This window comes from Ictidomys tridecemlineatus, chromosome 7, assembly GCF_052094955.1.
Source record: "Ictidomys tridecemlineatus isolate mIctTri1 chromosome 7, mIctTri1.hap1, whole genome shotgun sequence".
Classification (NCBI taxonomy): domain Eukaryota; kingdom Metazoa; phylum Chordata; class Mammalia; order Rodentia; family Sciuridae; genus Ictidomys; species Ictidomys tridecemlineatus.
In genome coordinates this window covers 5,711,758-5,731,945 of record NC_135483.1, presented here as the reverse complement: position 1 = coordinate 5,731,945, position 20,188 = coordinate 5,711,758, and the positions used below count along the sequence as shown (strand labels likewise).

At 39.5% G+C, this 20,188-nt stretch overlaps 1 long non-coding RNA gene across 3 annotated transcripts; it reads right to left on the bottom strand.

Moving 5' to 3' along the window:
- Positions 1-1,295: 1,295 nt before the first annotated feature.
- On the bottom strand, positions 1,296-19,979 carry LOC110597779 (uncharacterized). 3 transcript variants are annotated; one of them, XR_013423759.1, is made up of 4 exons: positions 19,470-19,979; positions 5,105-18,055; positions 3,362-3,525; positions 1,296-2,494 (listed from the first exon to the last, which is right to left on the bottom strand). It is a non-coding gene; the product is annotated as an uncharacterized LOC110597779 (long non-coding RNA). The 3 variants fall into 3 exon arrangements; XR_013423760.1 differs by having other exon boundaries at positions 3,362-5,286; positions 17,828-18,055; XR_013423758.1 differs by having other exon boundaries at positions 3,362-18,055.
- Between the last annotated feature and the right edge of the window lie 209 nt (positions 19,980-20,188).

Genomic DNA, 20,188 nt, shown 5'->3' with positions numbered 1-20,188 from the left:
CTAAAATACAGGCTAGCTTACAAAGCAAGCACACAAAAACAACTATTTGTTTAATAAATTGTGTAGAGTCTGCTGAAAATATTATCCACATTAATTAAGCATCAACATACTATCAAATTTGAAAGAGACAATACAAATTTAAAATACATTGCATTTCTTTTTTTAATTAAAATAATTATTCACTCAGTGCAGAGACAGACAAATACAAAACCTAATTTTAATTAAAGCAAGTGCAGATGCATTTGCGTGAAAGTGAACTGGCTTTGGAAAGCGAGTCTGAATTTTAAGTAGACAAACTCAAATGAAATATGCTATTATTTTTCTGGTGAAAAAAATATATTAGCTTGAAGTAAGAAGATTTTCAAATTGTCTTACCATACAGAATAGCTGGTATCTAATATTTTTCTAGATGTTATTTTATTCTTCAGTTGATAAAATCTTCTAAGTCCCTCATCTACTCATTGTAACAACCTCGTGAGTTAGATCAGAAAGTATTTCACCCTCATTTTATAAGAATTATTTGTATAAGGTTAATGTAGCAGAGCCAGGATATTAATCTTCTAATCCTGTGGGTTTTACTCTCTGTAATCCTTTCCACATGACATGGTACAAGGACTAGGATGTTCCCCATAATTTATAGATATTTATATGGACTGCACCACAGCTCCCTATAGAATTGCCAGGGCATATGCTTCCTTAAAATTGTATTTGCATTATAAACTTAGTACTCATAATAAACTACTGAAAAGTACCGTTTTTAAATTAAGTAATGCTCACTTTTTTTTTCTAAAGTTATAGATTAAGGAACTAAAAAGTTGTAGGGCATCTGCACAACTGAAGATAGACAACTAGAGTCTAAAAAAGGAAAGAAAAAAGTGGGAACTTAAAAACCAATATCGCCCATCTCAATTGATCTATTGGCTTCTGTTGTTTCTCGTGGAGAAATGCTTTTCCCATGTAATTCTGTAGAGAAGACTAACAATTTAACGTACCAGCAACTCGATGAGATAAGCTATAACCCTTGAATAATCACCCTGTCACCAGTCTCCTTGATGCTGGAACACTAGAAATATTAACAAAGATTTAATTTCCACATTAAAATTCTTGTTTGAAATGGTTTAATATTTCATTCTATCAATTTGAAAAGATTAATATTTACTGTAATCTGCTTTATCTTGAAGTCCAATACACAGTGTTCTGAGAACATTACAATTTAGTTGCATTTGACATGCTCTGAGAAGGACGTAGATTAAATCCCTGATGTGTGTCATCAAACATTATGAAAGTGGCCAATATTACTAAAAGAGAAGAATACCCAGTTTTAATTTGTTATTAAAAGAAAAGTAACTTGAAGACACAAAATGATTGTCTGGGAAGATACAGTGTCAATGTGCAGGATGTCATCCTCTGCCTGTGAGCTGTGAACACTGGCAGCCCTGAAAGGTGTTGACTTAACAGCTTGTCCGTCCTGCAGACCGCAGGAAGGAGTAGTGTGGAGGTGCTTGATTGATGGTGGTCTTTCCTCCTCTCAGGCAATCCCTTCTTGGGAATATACCTGGGCCTTCCCAGGGCACTTTCTTCCTAGGTGTCTGTTTGCTTTCCTCCACTTCCTCCTCCTGGAGACTCTCAGAGCAGGTGCAAAAATACTTAGACACTAATAGAGGCTCCGATGATGCTCATGGAGTTAAGGATCAGGCATGAGTGGACAAAACATTTGAGGTCCTTTGAAGAGCAAGGGTACTTTAAATATCCACTTCATCTCTGCACTGAAGGGTGATGTCAAAACTCTGAGTTTAACACCCTGAGTATCAGTTTCCTCACAGTCAAATTAACATAATGGTACCTCTCTCAGGGATTTGTTCTGGTCATGAAACAAAGTTGCCACTTAGGAAAGCCCTCCATCAGCACCTGGCACATTCGAGACACATTCCTGTCAATGTCCCCTTCTAGTTCTAGACAACCAAGAGCATCCGAGTGGAGGCAGCAGAGAGTGAACTCAGGAAGTGGGGAGGAAGTTCAAAGGCACTTTGAAGGCAGCTTTACCAGTCTGCAGTCCAGGGTTGAAATATCTGAAGGCAGGTTCCAATCTTGCCACAGCAAGTCACTAAGGAAGCTGTCCACAGCCCCAAATCTCTGAATATGAGACTCAATCAATAACTGAAGTAAACTCATTCTCTCAAGATAAATTTTTGTTTCTCCTGTGTGCAGGTAGACTACCTGCCCAGAGGCTAGCCAGGTTCGGCAGCATGCCCTCCTGGCCGAAGTAAAGTTTGCTTTGCCCACTACTTCTGAGCAAGTGTTTGATTTCGTGTGGCACCTCTGTATTTCTAACAGTATGTATACACAATGTCTGTGTCATTTAATCTTTTGTTTATCTGCAGAAAGCAGTAAGGATAGAACTAAAATGGAAATCTTCAAAATCCAAAATGTCTTCAATTTAATAGCAGTTCATGCAATTCTTTATAACCAGCCTTGCACCTCAGAACAAGCTCTCCTTTAAAAAAATGTAGTGAAAAGATATGGTAGTCAGTCAGAGATAAGAAACATTAAGTACGTAGCCACTATAAAATGCATTAGTGCTAAGTATGAAGCACGGGCTACAAGCATGGGAAGACAGAGTTCTGGAACCTTCCTTAGGGTCCAATTCCTTCTTGGTTAAGGCTCCCTGGCCAAGCTGCACAGAGAAACTAGTGATATCAAAGATCAGCCCTGACTGCTAGTATTCCAAGATTGTATGGACAAAAATAAACAGTGGCTGAAAGCGCAAAACACAATTTCATTCACAAATCATCTGTTGTATACCTATTCTGTCATCCCTGAACAGTGCACCTAAAACTCAGGCTATTTGCCAATTAACCCCTAGACACTGGGTGACCATGATGCATAGCAAACAGGGTGCTAAAGAAACATTGGTAATGTGCATAGTTTTCATATTTAGAAGGAATTAATATGATTGACACAGGTTAAATAATAGGGAGCTGATGGTAATTTTAGTGAGGGGAGTGAAATACCTTAAGATGGCAAAACTGCTCCTTGTTTCAGAAAGGGTGTAAAAAATCAGTGGCTGGAAATATCAGTCCAAAGAAAAAGAGAGATGGAGACAGCCTCACATAAATCTTCCTACAAAGTAACCTCTTCCTGAAGTCAAATCCTTATTCCAACATATGCCACAAAAGTATCTCTTAACTGTAGTTTTGTTATTTAATTTAGATCAACTTGAACAAATATTGTAAAACCTAGTAGGGATTTTAGAACAGCTACCATATTTTGCAATTTTGAAGTTACATTTTCTAATAATTTTGTTTTTACTATTTTAGTCCGTTTTGTGTCATTGTCCAAAAGACCTGACAAAACAACTTACAAAAGCAAAACCTTCTTTTGGCTCACAGTTGCAGAGATTTCAGTCCATAGATGAACAGCTCCACAGCTCTGGGCGCAATATGAGGAAGAACAACATGGTGGAAGGGCATGGTGGAGGGAAGCCAATCAGCTCATGGCAGGAATTAAAGAGTGTGTTCTGCTCACCTAGAACAAGATATAAACCCCAAAGACACATTCCTAATGATCGACTTCCCTCCAGACTCACTCTACCTGCCTACAGTTCCCACCCAGTTAATCCACATCAGTGGATTAATCAACTGAGTAGTTACACCTCTCATAACCTAATCATTTTACCTCTGAGAATTATTGAATTGTCTTACATATGAGCTTTTGGGGTCACATCATATTAAACTGTAACACTTTGCTTAGTGAGCTCACTTTATTCAGTTAATTATTGTTTAATGTGTTATTTATTGAGTCCTTCCTATGCAGGAGATTAATACTTAATATATTGCAAATAATGCATTATTGAACCTCAAAATAAACCTTCGTTTTTAAGCTAGAAACTAAGACAAGTCAATACAATGGAGTATGACCTGACAAAGGACAAAGACTATCTGCAACCAATGGCTGAAATCTAAAGCCTAAGTTGTGTCAAAAATAAAAATCAGTTTTCTTTTCCTGGTCAGAATCTGACTTGATTAAGACACATTAAGAAAAAACATCCTTGGCATCAAAAAGTTTGAATTTGCATATTCCCCCCCCCCGCCACATACTCTTTTTGAGCAGTTACCTAAACTTCCAGGTAACTGATGGTTACCTGTAATTTGTTGTATAGATCATATTATAATGTGCCATCCCTAAATTGATGCTCAGTTTCCACCTTTCAGTTTAGGTTGAATTTTGCTGAGACAGCGGTTGTAGAAGAACTATCACAATGGTCAAAAACCCTGCTCACTTTGGAATCCTCTCCATTGGTGCTCCACTATGGATTTTACAATCCCTTTATTCTCATGCTGCTGTCTCTCAATTAACTGTTAACAAAATTTTCTTCTCTGGTTTGTTCGACTGTGCATTTTACAAGAACAAGGAAATTTTCTCATTAATCTTTGGCTTCCAGTCCTGAAGCAATATCTGCAATATAGGAATTTAGTGAGCACTAATAAGTGTTTGAATGTCTAGTCAAAGGTTCAAGTGGAGAGTCCTTTTCTCTCAATCACGTCACTTGAATTCTGTTGGATTATAATAGGGCATCCTCTGCTGATGTTTTAGAAGAGATTCCCATTGTGTGTGTGTGTGTGTGTGTGTGTGTGTGTGTGTGTGTGTGCGCGCGCACGCGCGTGCACATGTGGCAAATTATAACAGGAAGAATATCTGGCACATTATAATATGATCTATAAAACAAATTACAGCAAGTTTAAATAGAAATCAGATCTATGGAAAACAGGAAGAATGAAATATGCTACTTCAGCCCAAATTAGTCTCCACAGTCTGGTTGCCATGGCAAAGAGTAAAACACATCAAGCTATGTAATTCTGATAATCAGGAAGGAAGACACCTACCTAAATTTTCTCTTGGCATCTAATTATAAGATCATGTTATAAAGGGCCATCAAATGCTGAACGCTGAGAAATGTATCTTTGGAGGCAGAGATGGCCTAGATTTCCAAGGGGAGCTCCTCACACACAGCTCTAGTGGCTGTGTGTGACAGTCAGCCACTAGAAGGCCAGGTTAAACTTTTCCTTGACCTTTGAAACATCTGCCACCCTTGCCTCCTACTCACAGGTACTTCCTAGGGAACAAATCAGGTTTTCTTTTTAGGTCAACTTAGATTTACTTCATTCTCCTGCAGCAATGGGTCAAATGTGTCTGGCAGGGTTTTCCTTCCAAAAAACCATCATTCCTAGGTTCAGTTCTTCCCAGAATTCCATTCTCTCTTTAACCAGGCATCTGGTCTCCTCTTTCCTGAAAAACAAACAAACAAACAAAAAAACAACAACAACAACAACAAAAAACAGTACACATCCTCTGTTCACAGAAAGGAAATCCTCCTTGAGTTTATTTCCACAGCTGTCCACTTTGAGACTGGAGATACGTGAGGTAAAACTGTCAATTCTCAAACTCGGCTCCATATCTCTACAGCCCAATACAACGCCTGTCACAGAGAAGTGTGCAGAAAATGGAGAGAAGGTGATGGGAAGGTCTACACATGTTAATGGCTGAAATGGTACACGATCTCAAAAATGGACATCGACCTATTTAATGGACAGTGTACTTCAAAATGAGTCACGATTTATCTGCTAAAAGATGAATGGACATTTAGACTCCAATAAGCACATGAGATCTAAGCTGAGAGAGAGAATTATCTCCTTTATTCTGCAAAAGAATAAATTTTAGAATCTTTAGCCCAATAGCTAAATCTCTACATGAAAAAGAAACAATCAAGAATATGATGAGAGAGGATACAGAACGTGAAAAAATCTTTGCCACTTGCATCTCAGAGCATTAATCTGTAAAATATATAAAGAACTCAAAAATTTAACATCAAAAACAAAACAAAACAAAGAACCCAATTAATAAATAAGCAAAGGAACTGAACAGGCAATTCCCAGAAGAAGAAAAATGATTGGCTAACAAATATATGAAAAAAAATGTTCTGCATCTATAGCAGTTAGGGAAATGCAAATTAAAACTACTCTAAGATTTCATCTCACTCCAATCAGAATGACAATTATCCAGAATACAAGTAACAATAAATGCTGGCCAGTATATGGGGGAAAATGCACACTCAAAAATTGCTGGTGAGACTGCAAATTGGTGCAAGGAATCTGGAAAGCACTATGGAGATTCCTCAGAAAACTTGGAATGGAACCTCCATTTGACCCCAGTTATCCCATTCCTTGGTTTATACTCAAAGGACTTAAAATCAGCAGACTACAATGATATAAGCACATCAATGTTTATAGCAGCTCAGTTCACCATAGCTTAACTGTGGAACTAGTCCAGTTGAATGGATAAAGAAAATGTGGTGTATATATAGGAAATATGACATTTACTGGTAAAAGGATGGAACTGGAAAATCTCATGCTATGTTAAATAAGCCAATCCCCCCACACCAAAGGCCTAATGTTTTCTCTGGTATGCAGATACTAACTCACAAGGCAGGGTAGGGAAGAACAGAAGTACTTCAGATTAGACAAAGCCGAACGAAGGGAAGTGAGTGGGGATGTGAATAGAAAAGATAGAATGAATCAGGCATTACTTTCCTATATGCATATGTGATTGCAGAATCAATTGAATTCTATATCATATACAACAAAGAGAATGGGAAGTTACACTCCATATATGTCTAATATGCCAAAATTCATTCTAATGTCATGTATAACTAATAAGTACAAATAAAAATAAATAAATCTCTGCATGAGTTCCCAAAATATTTGTTTTGTCTCCTTTCACATTGCTTATGACTGATGATCAAGAAATTTTCATTCCATCTGTTCACAGAGGCTTGAAAGATTTTTCTTTTTTATTGTCTAGGATCTTTGAAACATTATAATTGTCACTTCCTGTGTCAAGACCTCCTTTGTCTTCTATTAGAATTAATAAGTCTTTACGACTTTCACAACTATTTTGCTTACTCTTAAGCTCCATTCTTATTTCAGGGTGCTTTATCTTGTCTTTGTCCTACTTATTTAAACATCTTAAAGATCAAACACTAAAACAAGAACAAAAACACAAACAGAAAAACAAACAAACAAACAAAATAAAACAAACAGGCTAACTTCTGGGTTCATCCCACAGCTCAGTAACACCAACATTAGAGATTTCTTTTACATTTTTTTTTAAATCAGGTCCTCCACCCATGCATTTCTTTGGGTTCTGTTACTAGGCCACACACTCTTCTCTGATGGTCTCTCTGCAATGACGTAACTTTGGTATGCAGGCGTTGGTGCCATTTTTTAGAGCTAAAGCTATTCGCATCTGAAAACTATAGTGTTTCATACCATCCTGTTACATTTTAAAGTTACCCTTTGAAGAAAGTAGGGAAGGAAAGAAATTCCATTTTGTGGACATAAATACAATCTCTGAGAATTGGACTTGCAGGTATTCATGTGGCTGGTGTATACCCACCATGTCAAATGCCATGGAACATCAAAAAAATGTAGTTGCCTGATGTGTGGAAGTTCTGAGGGCTGCAGGCAGAGGAGAGAGACACTCATGGCCAATGAAAAGATGCTGCCTCTCACATGAGTGATATCCAGCCCCTGCTGTATTTTGGTCTCCAGTAAAGTCTGATCTGTGTTTAAATGGACACTGAAAATATTTTTATCTCTTAATATGATGGTATTTAATTAAGTTAATTCTTTGAAGAAAGGCACAGTGTTGTCTTCCTCATGGTAATTGTAAGAACTTGGCTTTGGCCAGAGCTACCCTGCTAACTTAACTTGTAGCTTTAGGTAGAATGCATGTCCTCTCTGGAACTCAGTTTCCTCACTGATTAAAAATGATAGCATTAGGGGAGTTGACCAGCCACCACTGTCTTGTTCTTCGATGTGTGTATGGTCCCATATTGAATTCAGCCACGGAAACAGGGATGTTGGCCAAGAAGTGATCTCTTAAGAATGGCTCATTTTCCCCCATAAATGTTTTATTCTATCTAGTTCCCAACAATATTTATTCCACTCTGATGATGTACAGTGTGCATTTTACCAGTAATACAAGTTTCAATACTTAATGAACCACGACTATTTGTAAAAGTGATAAATCTCTGTCTTTCTACAACTTCAGTGGAACAGCACCTAGAGTAACTGAGAAAGGAAGGTGCTCACCATGTTAAATGTTGAGTAAAATCTCTTTTAAGCCTCAAATTCTAATAGATATTAGCTCAAATTTAGGTTAGCTATAATTGTATGTGTCACATTAGACTCATAAAGCTGAATTCACATGAAACTGGCAATATTGATTCTCATTTTTAATTAAGACAAATGGTGAAAAACAGTACATGTCCCAGATTCTAGGTCTTCAGCTCTGATGCATGCACACACCCATCTCATGACTACCAATCCAAACAACAGGCACCATGAAGCCCAACAGAACCCAGGGTGGGGGTTAAACATGAAATGAGTAAGTCTGCCTCTGCCTGCCCGTCTGCCTGCTTTCCCTCTGGTTCTTTACTTGTCTGTCTTATGACCTCCATTTCTATGTAATGGTTTTATTGATTCGTTGGACCCAGTGACATATTTGGCTTTTCTGGCATGCCCTTTGTCCTGGACCAAGGTTTGACTTCTTTAACCACTCATGGAGTTATGCTGAATCTGAACCCTGAAAGTGGAAACTGTTCTTGGCACTGTAGAACTTGGCCAGCTTCATACCAGGCTCACAACGGAACCATGCAAAAGAGGATTTGATGACTATATTACATGCTAGAGGAGCTTGGTCTACATCATCTGGGTAAATGAGGTAGGGTATCTGAGAAAATTTGTAAATTTTAGGGAATTTGATTCATAAAAACACATTTGACATACATATTGAATGCATATGAATATATGAATGTAAACACATGTATTTGCATATAATGATGTGAATATATAGGTACATACACACAGGTGCATAAATTGCACATATGCATTCATGGTTTTGTATATGCTGTGTGTGCATGTGTGTGCAGCATGAGTACATGGACATGGTTTACATGTATATGTATTATGTGTATTCTATATGTACCTGTGTTATGTGTGTATGTACATGTATTTGTAGACATGTGTATGTCACAGACTTAAACGACTCTATTATTTCTTTCTTTGCTGAGCAATAATCATGAACCATTTAAGCTTACCCTTGACCAATATTATCACAGGTGCGTTCATCATTTTGTATGCCGTTTGTTGTCCCCAGAGATAGATTCAGCTAATTCCTACACTGAAATACAGTGGTTCCTTGGCTTCTAGACAAATTCTGATGGAGAGCCTAAGAGCTTTAAAGTCCTTGGGTCTCCTGATCCAGGACAGATAATTCTATGCCCCCTGTAACACTCAGTGAGCTACATGCTCACTTAGAGTACCTGACTCTGCCTCCCCATCACTTATTAAAAATCTCTAACTCAATTTTAACGTCAGAATTTTCCCTCTTGACCACCCAAACCCTGCCTTTGGCCAGAATCAGGTCTTCAGGAAAGAACTGCACACCTACAATCATCCATACTACTGGAGTTATCATCAGCTCAGGGGTTCCCAGTGGATTTCCTCCGCCTGTCTATTGCAAAAATTCTCCAGCGGACTTTGAACTTTTTTGATATTGACTATCGTTTCTTATTTAACCCTTAAAATAGCAATGGCAAAACCCTCAAAGTTATTTGTTTTCCTCTAGTGGGTGTATTTTAAGACATTTTGAAAATAGCAAACAATAGCAAAAGAGGTGAACGTGGTTTGCCCTGAGTTGTTTCTAACCCCCAACCACACCTAGCTGAACAGCATCCCTGTTGAGACTACTGCTGTTCTGGGTTAATGAAGAGTGAGCAGGATGAAAGATCAGACAGGACTCCAGGATGGAGCTTGCCTCACATGCCTGTTGAAGGAGTTTATGCTGTACTTACTTGGATATGAAATAATGTTGAAAATGTAAAAGTTTAGCATTTTTGTTTTTCCAGAAATGTTTGCAGCATACCTCATTTGTTCCTTCCACCATCTTCTACTACTTAGAGGCTTTCCTCTCAGCCTTCCCTGCAGAAGCCTGCTCCTCTGTAAGGGTTTGGCCTGCTCCAGAGAATTAGACCAGATCCTGAAATGTAACTGTTCCATTTTATTTTCAACAGTGAGGATGCCCTGATTGTAATTATCATGAGTGCCAGCCAAGCCCCTTTTCCTGAATCTGAAATCCCCTTGGATTTCTTAGCACAATCAGAAAATCACATGAACTCACAACAGCAGAAAGATAAGAAGCACAAAAGACTCTGCATTAAAATGCAAGTCTGAAATGCATGCACAATAATTAAAATGCTTTTAAAAAACAAGCTTGCAATTCCAGCAGTGTGGTATTGTGATATGTATTTTAACACTGAGATTTAAAGGAGCTCTCTTCCTTCACATATGAATTATCTGTCTAACCAGAGCAATCCATAGATCCCCTCCAGCTTTCTGCTCTCAGAGCTATAAATTTCCATAGAAAGCTTTTCTCAGAATAGAGGCTGAATCATACATTTGTCATGCTTTAGCATCCCTGATTATGTAATTCCTACTAATTCTTCTAATAAGAGGAAATCAGGAAAAGAAAGATCAGCTCTTTTTTGTCTAAGTGAAAAATCAAATTCAATGTACTGTGTTAACATGCACTTGTGTATAGTTTCCTCATTACCACAATGTGAGCAGCTTAGCCATGAGGCGTGCTGGGACCCAGCCAGGCTTACTAGAGTAGGGGGGTAGGTGTAGAAATTGCAGTTCCCCAGTTCTTTCTCAATTTCACTTTCAGGCTCATGTCTCACTACTTATTCACCCTTAGCCAATTCTCTCTTGGTCCCACTCACCTTCTAACCCACCAGTACCCACAGATGGTCCTTCACTCTTAGTTTCCTGAATGTGCAGCTTCCTTGCCTAGCTTTACTCTGCACCTCCCTGGGTTGGGTGCTTCCTCTGTGTGATCTCATTTCAATGTTCAGCTGCCTCTACAGCAGCCAAGTGTATTGCATCTGCTAGCATTATTTTCTGCCTCCTGCACTAAGTCTAAGCCTCTTACATGCACAAAGCATGTCATGTTCACTATTTTTAGCACCATATACAGCAACACAACCACAGTAGGTATTAAATACCTATTGTCTGAACTAAAGAATATACATAGTTCTTATGCAGCACTTAAAGAATTAAAGCAGTTATATATAGATTTGAATTTCTTCACTGATAGCACAATCGTGACATCACAATGAATCATCTTCCTTTATGAATAACATATATCCATTACAACTTTGCTTTTTGGGGCAGAAGAGATGCCTCCCGGAAGCATTTACAACTTAATTATAGTTTTGATATCTGAGGTTACAGGTGCAATGACCAGAGCTTATTTAACAGGATAAAAAAAATAACAACCACAACCATGTCACTATCCTTAGTTTAAGAAACAATTTTCATATATTGTCATTTAATTTCCACAACAACTTTATGCAGTAGAATTTACTCATGTCCATATTATCAGTCAGAGTCCATGTAGGACAGAAAAGTAATGCCAGTTATTCTAAGACAGAAAAAAAATAGTAAAACAGTTACCAAACTGAAGATATAGAAAGACAAAAGAGAAAAAAAATGACCAGACATATTAATGCTTAGGAGGTCAGAGAAAGTACCTCATGTAGCTGGGATTCTAGGTGCGGAGGAGAGTATGTTAGTATCAAGTGTGAGCCTCTCTGGATCAGGTCATGAGGTTAGATCATGGGAAATGAGTGACTATTGAAACTAGAACAGAATGATCTCTCTCAGGGAAGCACCACTGCTTCTTTGATGCTTTCAAGCATGGGAAGCAGACCAGGAAAAGATAATAAGCAGGAATAGAGGTGTTTCTACTTTCTCCTCTATTCTTCCAATTTCCTCTAGAACCACATGTTGGCAGATGATAAAATGGAGTCAGTTTTCAAGACAAATTTTGTTGCTGGATCCATAGCCCCATCACAACAAAGCAGATGTCAAATATCACTAGAAGACTATAAACAGAAATAAGAAATGGGAAAGAATCAGATAATATTAATATAGTAAACCACCAAACACCTAAGATAAATTAGAAAAAAAAATGAATCTAGAATATTCAAAATGATTGGAAAATATCAACAAAATGTCAGGTACAACTACATAATTTTCAATAATAACCTTGACTGTTAGTAGTCTTAGTTCTTTAAAGTTGAAGACTGGTTGATTGGGTTAAAAATTAGGACCCAACAGTATAGTGCCTGCAAGAAACTCAACTCAGCTGCAATGACAAACAGGATGAAAATAAAAGAACAGAAAATGATATTCCAAGCAAATGGAACCAGAAAGCAAGTAGGACCAGTTTACTCCTCTACAAAATAGACCTAATCAAAAGCAGTTTAAAGATGTGAAGAAGGTCACTATATACTGATCAAGGGAATAATTCACCAAGAAAATGTAATAGCTACAAATATATATAAACTGAATATTAGAGCACCCAATTTTATAAACCAACACTACCAGAAATAATGTGAGAGATAGGACTCAATATAATAATAATAGGTGACTTCAATTCCAAACTATCACTAATAGATATATCATCATGACAAAAAAATCAACAAAGAAACATCAGAGATATATTATACTACAGATCAAAGCAACTTAATAGATGTCTACACAATACTTTATAGAGAAACATGGGATATACATTCCTTTCATCAGCACATGAACTTTTCTAAAATAGAACATGTATTAAGCTATAAAGTAATTATTAATAAAGCTTTAATAATTGAAATAATTTATTGTACCTTATCAGATAACAATGAAATAAAATAGAACTTAACAGTAAAAGAATGATTAAAAATATGTAAAGTTGAATGAAAATGTAATTACAACATACCAGAACACATGGAATACAGAAAAAACAAGCAGTAATAAAAGGCAAGTATATAGCAATGTGTGTTGCTTTAAAATAAGGCATGTTAAATAGTCTGATGATTTCCATCAAAGTCTTAAAAAAATAAGAATAATCAAAGTTAAAATCAGTAAAAGAGAAGAAGTAATAAAAATCAGAATAAAAATAAATGAAGTAGGGATGAAATAACAATATAAAGAATCAATGAAATAAAGAACATGTACTTTGGAAAGATAAGCAAAATTGAGAAGCTTTATTGAAACTGATAAAAATAAAGATAGAAAAGAACCAAATAAACAAAATAAGAGGTAGGAAAAAACAAGCCTTTGGAACACATTGGAACAGATACCACCAAAATTTAAAGAATCTTTAAGGTTATATATATGTTGAAAAATTACATGCCAATAAATTGGAAATCCAAGAAGAAATTAACAAATATTTAGGATAAATATGATGTACTAAAATTAAAACAAGAGAACACAAAAAAATAATAAATAGATCAATAACAAACATTGAGATTGAAATAATGGTAAAAAGTTTCCAAACAATGAAAAGCCCAAGTCCATATGGCTTCACTTCTGAATTTCACCAGACTTCTAAAGAAGAACTAATAACAATGATCCTCAAAATATTCTATAATATAGAAAGGAAAGGAACCCCTCTGAACCCATTCTATGAACCAAATATTATCTGTCTTCCAATACCTGTTACTGATACAGCACAAACCTGAAACTATGACTAATATCCTTGATGAACACAAATACAAAAATCCTCAAAAAAAATTGAAAATGATTTCACCAGTATATTAAAAATATTATTCCTCATAATTAATTTGTTTTCAATCCAGGGATGCAAGGATGGTCCATCCAATTCAAATCAATAAATGTAATGCAATATATAAATAGAATTAATGGTAACTATATTGTGATCATCTCAATAGATGTTAAAAAGAAACTGTGATAGATTTCAACATCAAAAGTACTGAATACATTAGGTGTAGAACGATCATACCTCAACATAATAAAGGCTATCCATGACAAACCTGACATGTCATATTACCCCTGTTTGCAGATGATATACCTATTTACTTAGGAAACCTGATAGACTCCACCAAAAGCCAAAATTGATGAATTTAGCAAAGTTGCAGAGTACAAAATCAACATATGAAAAGCTTTCCTATACACTAATAATGAACTCTGTGAGAAAGAAATCTGGAAAGCAATTTCGTTCACAATAGTCAAAAAACATTACAAATAAGGCTAACCTAGGTTGAGAAAGACCTCTAAAATGAAAATTACAGAACAGTGAAACTAAATTGAAGAAGACACTAGAAGACAGGAAGACCTAGAGGATGGAAGAATTAATCTTGTTATAGTAGCCAAACTATCCCCAAAATATACAGATTCAATGTAATACCCCCAAAATACCAATTAAATTCTTCACACCACTAGAAACTCCTAATATCCCTGTGGAAGCACAAAAGAGTAACCAAAGCAATCCTGAAAACAAAGAGCAATGTGGAAGATCTCCATACCTGATTACAAAATACGCTGCAGAGCCATCGTAACACAAACAGCATGTCACTGCCCTAGAAACAGACATGTAGACCAGTGGAACAAAATCAACACTCACAGCAAGCCCAGCAGATATCCACGTGTGGAAGACTGACATCAGACACCTCTGTCTCACTCTGTACAAAACCCAACTAAAAAGGTTCAAATATATTTTTAAGACTTGAAACTTTGAAACAAATGGAAGAAAACACCTGAGAAATACTCCAACCTCTGCAGAGGTCACCATTTCCTCATTGGGACCCAGATCACTCAGAAAACAGAAGCCAATACTAATAAACAGGATCACATCAAATTGAAAGCTTCTGTGCAACCCAGGGAGCTATCCCAAGAGCTGCAGGGCATCCCAGAGAAGAGGAGAAAGTCCTTCCAGCCGTCCACCTGATAGAGGACCAGTATCCAGACACGAAGGACTCACAAGATATAAAACGACCAAATGAGACAGACACATCTCAAAAGTACAAGTTGTCTATAAACAGGTAAAAAAATATCCAAGATCTATAGCCATCAGGAAAATCAAAAATAAAACTACATTGAGATTCCATCTGACCCTATTAGAATGACTGTCGCCAAAGATGGGAAGAAATACACATTGGCAAAGACGTGGAAATAAAGGAACCCTTTACACTCCTGGTGGAAATGTGAATCATCCACAATGGAAAAGACAAAAACTTCCCCAAAAACCTAAAATACAACTATCCTATGACTCGCCTATCCCATTGTTCAGTGTATATCAAAAAGAGGAGCAGTCAGCATTCAGACCAGACACCTGCAAATCCATAGGTATTAAGACACACTCAGAAGAACGAAGGCAGGGAATCGGCCCAGGAGCCAGTCACTGAAGAATGGTTAAAGAAAACACGGTAGATAGAAATGGTGGAGTGTTATTCAACCATAAAGAAAAAAGAAAACCATGTCATTTGCAGGAACTAGAGGACATTATGTTAACTAAAATAAGCCAGACTCTGAGAGACAAGTATCATAATGTGGACAAAGACATAAAAAGATGACCTCAGGTCACAATATATGCATCTTGTAAATACTGTGAAACCCATTATCTCAAACAATAATAAAGGATAATATAAAGGTGGGGTTGCTTCCTACAAAGAATATATGTAATAACTAATATACCTGTTTTGATATTTTAAATCATTGGAAATCAGAAAGTTCCAAGGATTTTCCAAATACCCTGCCATCGGTATACTATACAGAATACACTCAGATCTCTCTTTCTTCTCCAGGCACAGTCTCAGATTAGGCCATTGTGCATTCTCTCTCAATATCAGGGAAACTAGTCTCTCTCTCTCTCTCTCTCTCTCTCTCTCTCTCTGTGTGTGTGTGTGTGTGTGTGTGTGTGTGTGTGTATTGAGCAATATGTAAACAATGGTATGGAAATAAGAGAAGCGGAATTTGTGTTTGCTGATGGTATCTAGTACCAAATAATAGAGAATTTGGCAAGTTCTATTACCTTTCTGAGCCTGAATATCTGCACCTGCAGATATGCATAATGGGTTTCCTATTTAAAAAGATTAAATCATTCTGTGAAAAGATATTGAACATCCTCAACATGCAGGATATTGTGCTATTCACTGGGAATAAAATGATAGAAAAGAACCACCAAGATCTCTTTCTCCGGAGGTTAGACTTTATGGGAGCAACAAGCATTAATGAAACAAGCAAACACTTTAGAATAAATACAGAGTATCGTAGGGTGAATATGGCAACTGCCAGGGAAGAACCCTCCTAGACCTAAGAAATCATGCACAGCAAAGGACTCTGATTGTAGGGGGCTCTGGGAAGGCCCTGAGGAAGGGAAATTTATGTTAAAATCTTCAGAGTGAAAGTAGGTGCTTGGTGGCAGAGGGATGGAAGGGGGGTGCATTCTAAGCCAAGGATCATGAAAATACACACACTCACACACACACACACACAAAAACCTCATGTATCTCCCCAACTCAAAGTCACTTCCCACCCCATGCATTAGTGAACCTAAGGATGTGCAAAGAAAAAATATGCTAATACCTTACTGTATATGTTCTTTCATCAGATATTTAAATTGTAATAATAATGTGGGCTTAAAAGGTTTGATTGCTTGATCACAGCAGCTTGTTAATTAACGGTGCAAAGAGGGGGATGATTAGAGAGGGGAAGTTTGCACCTGAGGGAGAAATAGGATTAGTTTGCCTGAGAAATCAGATTAGTGTTCCTGGCAGCAAGCCAGTTGCAAAGAAGAGTATAGGACCTCCGGAGAAATAAAATTTGTATCTTTCCAAGCACCCTGTGGGAGGACAGGCCTGCTCTCCACCTGTCCCAGGGCAGAGAGAAAAGAAAGCCTCTGGATGGCTCACCCTGACATTGACGTGCTTCCCCAATATTAAATGTGTGACTTGCTAATTACTCTTGGTGGAGATAACTGTGTTTGGAATTTGCTTGGCTCAGAGGTATGGGAGGTTGTGGATTCGCTGACACCACCTGATTAATGAAGAAGGCTGGTTTTCACATCCTCTTTGAGGAAGATTTGGGTGACTTCCCATCCTTAGGGCCCCTCTGGGCTTGGCTCTCATCAAACCCAGTGGCCTGCATTTCACCAGGCTGAGCAGCATGGTTTCTGGAGGGGTGATTAGGAGAGAGATGATAAGGTGGAGCAGATGGAGAAGTCAGGAGTTCATGATAAAATCCAACAAGCATCTGCAATGGCCGAGAGGCAGCCAGGTGAGATGAAAAATCAGAGGCTGGGGGCCAAGGAGCCTAGTTACAACCCCACCTGGTACAGGAGGGAGTCATGTGACTTGGCAAATTGGCTCACCTCTTGGTGCCTCTGATGACCTATTGCAGCCTGCAGAGCAGAAAGCCTACCTTAAGGTTGCCCCCCAGGATGGCTAGGTAAAAATGCCCAGCACCTTCTGGCATGGAGGTCTGGTTCAACACACTTAGGTTGTTGTTACTACACCAAAGGCTTTGCATACATATCCCTCACTCTGTCTGAGGTTGGCTAGAAATCCCAGTCAGCAAAGAATTGATGATTCCTGTCTAATTTCTGCTACTCACTCCCCCCACACAGGGCAATGAAGCACCGTGGGCCCCACAGGGCTGTGTCCCAGGCAGACACGGGGCAACCTGTTTCCGTTTTGATGGTTCCATCCAATGATCCTCTGTGTCCGTCTTCAGTGGCACCTGGACTGGGTCATCCCCTCCCAAGTCACCTCCCTTCCACACTGCTGCACGGTCTCCCTCCCAGGCACAGTGCATGCTCCCTGGCCACCACGGCTGCGAGGTCAACGTGGTACACATCTTCTCTGTCGTCACAGTCTGAACGTTACCCTCCCATGGAGCATTTGGTCAACAGCATGCCTTACCTTCTCTCCCTGTAACTCTGATATATTTTCCTTGTAGCTTCTGTGCTCCACAGAAAGATCCCATGAAGAAATACGATTGTCCTCATTATTACCATTCTCCAGGCAATCCTGCAGAAGCTGAGAGGCAGCGTTGCCTTTGACTTCTTAAGAACAAGGAACAGTGGCTCGGAGTTAAGCTCGGTTTTCAATATCCGAGACCACTTCAGAGGATGCCTGAGGCCTGGACTCCTAGGAGATCAATGTGCACATGGTCATTGATGTACAGTCATCATTCAGTAGCTGAGGCCAACAGTCGCCAGTGTGCCTTGATTTCCTCCTTTCTCTGGCCCCCTACATCTGAATCCTACCTCAGCCCTCTCAGTCATGCACCCCCCAAAGTCAAGCCCTTCTTGTCCCCTCAAACACTACCGCTGTGACTCTGGTTCCTATCACCTTCTACCTGGACCCTGCACCAACCAGCCAAGGTCACTCCTTCTCAACAGCCCCCTCCCCGTGTCCCCTCAGTGTCTACTCCGTAGAGTAGTCAGAACGGGGAACTCGATCATGTCAAACCGTCCCCCAGAAGCCTCTGCGACTTCTTACAATACCTGGAATGAACCCACCGTCCACAGGGTGGTCCTGGCCTCCTTCCTCTCCCACTGGCTGCCTGCCCCGAGCTCGGCTCCCTTCCTCCCTGGCCTCCTGGAGGCCCTGCAAGTGTTCCCTGTTTTCTTCAGCACCGTTTTCCTGCTACCTAGAACAGTGGCTGCTCAGGAGTGCTCAGCAATCTTTAACAATTGAATCTGTTTCTGAATTAATATCAGAATGAGTTGAGTAAGCTTCTCACACACACAGCCTCCCGAGACTCACAGTCAGGAGGGGCAACTGGTCGGACATGATAAAGCTCGGCGTGGAGAGAGCTACGGAGACCACTGGGCACAGAGAAAGCCTTGGAGCCCGACACACCTGAGTCACTCCTTTCAGCACTTGCTACCTCCTGTGGAACCTCGGCAGGAGGCTAAATTCCCCCGTGACTCTGACGTAAACTGAAGCACTTTTCTTACAGCAGAGTTGGATAATTAGTGATGCACTGAGAACCAAGTGACACACCAAGAGCAGTGACTGATGCTCAGGGAGAACCTGAGGCAATTACTTAGAAACCCTCCTACTGCACTAGTAAGTGCGCTAAGTAGGGAGCTCAGCCATGAGCAGGTGGGCGGGGAAGGACAAGGAGGGAGGAACTTAAATGCAGAACATCAGACACATGCTTCAAGCAGGAACCAGGGGCCACAGAACAGGGAGTAATAGAAAACTTTCTCTAAGCAGCAAAGCATAGAGCAACTGGGAATTGGTTTATCAAACTTGCCCCAGTCACAGTTAATTATAACCCCTCAAAGGGAACGGCAATTTAAAGACAATTGCACAATAATCTCTTGGGAATGGGTTCTGAGGACCCTCCTTTTGTGACTGGTCATCATGACCCTCACAAAGAAAATTTGCTGAGGGCCCTACAGAGGGGAAATACACCACACAAGGGCGATGGGCCACTGAGGAGAGGACAAAAGGGACTCCAGTCCTTAAAACCCCAGGCTCTGAGCCACCCCATTGTCCCTAGAGGCCGCCAATCAGAGGCAGAACTGGGCGTTCACCTCACTTGTCTTACCTTCTCTAATAAACTCCTGCTTCTTGTCCTGTATCGCTCACTGGAAGCCCTTCCTCCGGGTTGCAAGAACTGGCCACTGAGGACCGTCACCGAAGCTTTGTCCCTGCGGGCCATTGCTCTCCAAGACTGGTATGATTACCATCCTCAAAGCATATGTATGAGAGGAAAGGCCTTGGTCATCGCCGACATCGGGTGTTAATGTGCGTCCAGGCTGGGCACACGCCCAGAGGCTGCTACAGGAGCTTCACCTCCTGAGCTCGCGGGCTCTCTGCTCCCCACATGTGCCCCTGCCTTAGGCCCAGCCTGGTTCCAGAGACAGGGAAGTTGAGGGCCCACGGATTTAACGGGGCAAGCCTGAGCTCATAGAGAGTAAAATAGCCTTCACTCCCCTTCCTCACCCAGTGGACCCCTTAGCCACACACCCACCCCCTGCACTCATGAGTCCAAACAGGAAGCGAAAGTATACAGGCAACGGCTGCATCCTAACTAATGAGAATGACCCTGGCTGCCTCCCAGAGTGACTCGGAGAATCTCATTAAGCTCTGCTGACTCCTAATGCTGTCAAAGGAGGCAGCTGGAGGGAAGGATCTATTTCTGTCTGTGGAGTCTTCGTGAGGAACGATTTGTATAATACAGAATTTGATTGGCTTTTGTCCCTGGTTTCTGGAAAGGAGACTAATTCCTTAGAATTGCCTAAGTAATAGGACTTTCTCTGCTAT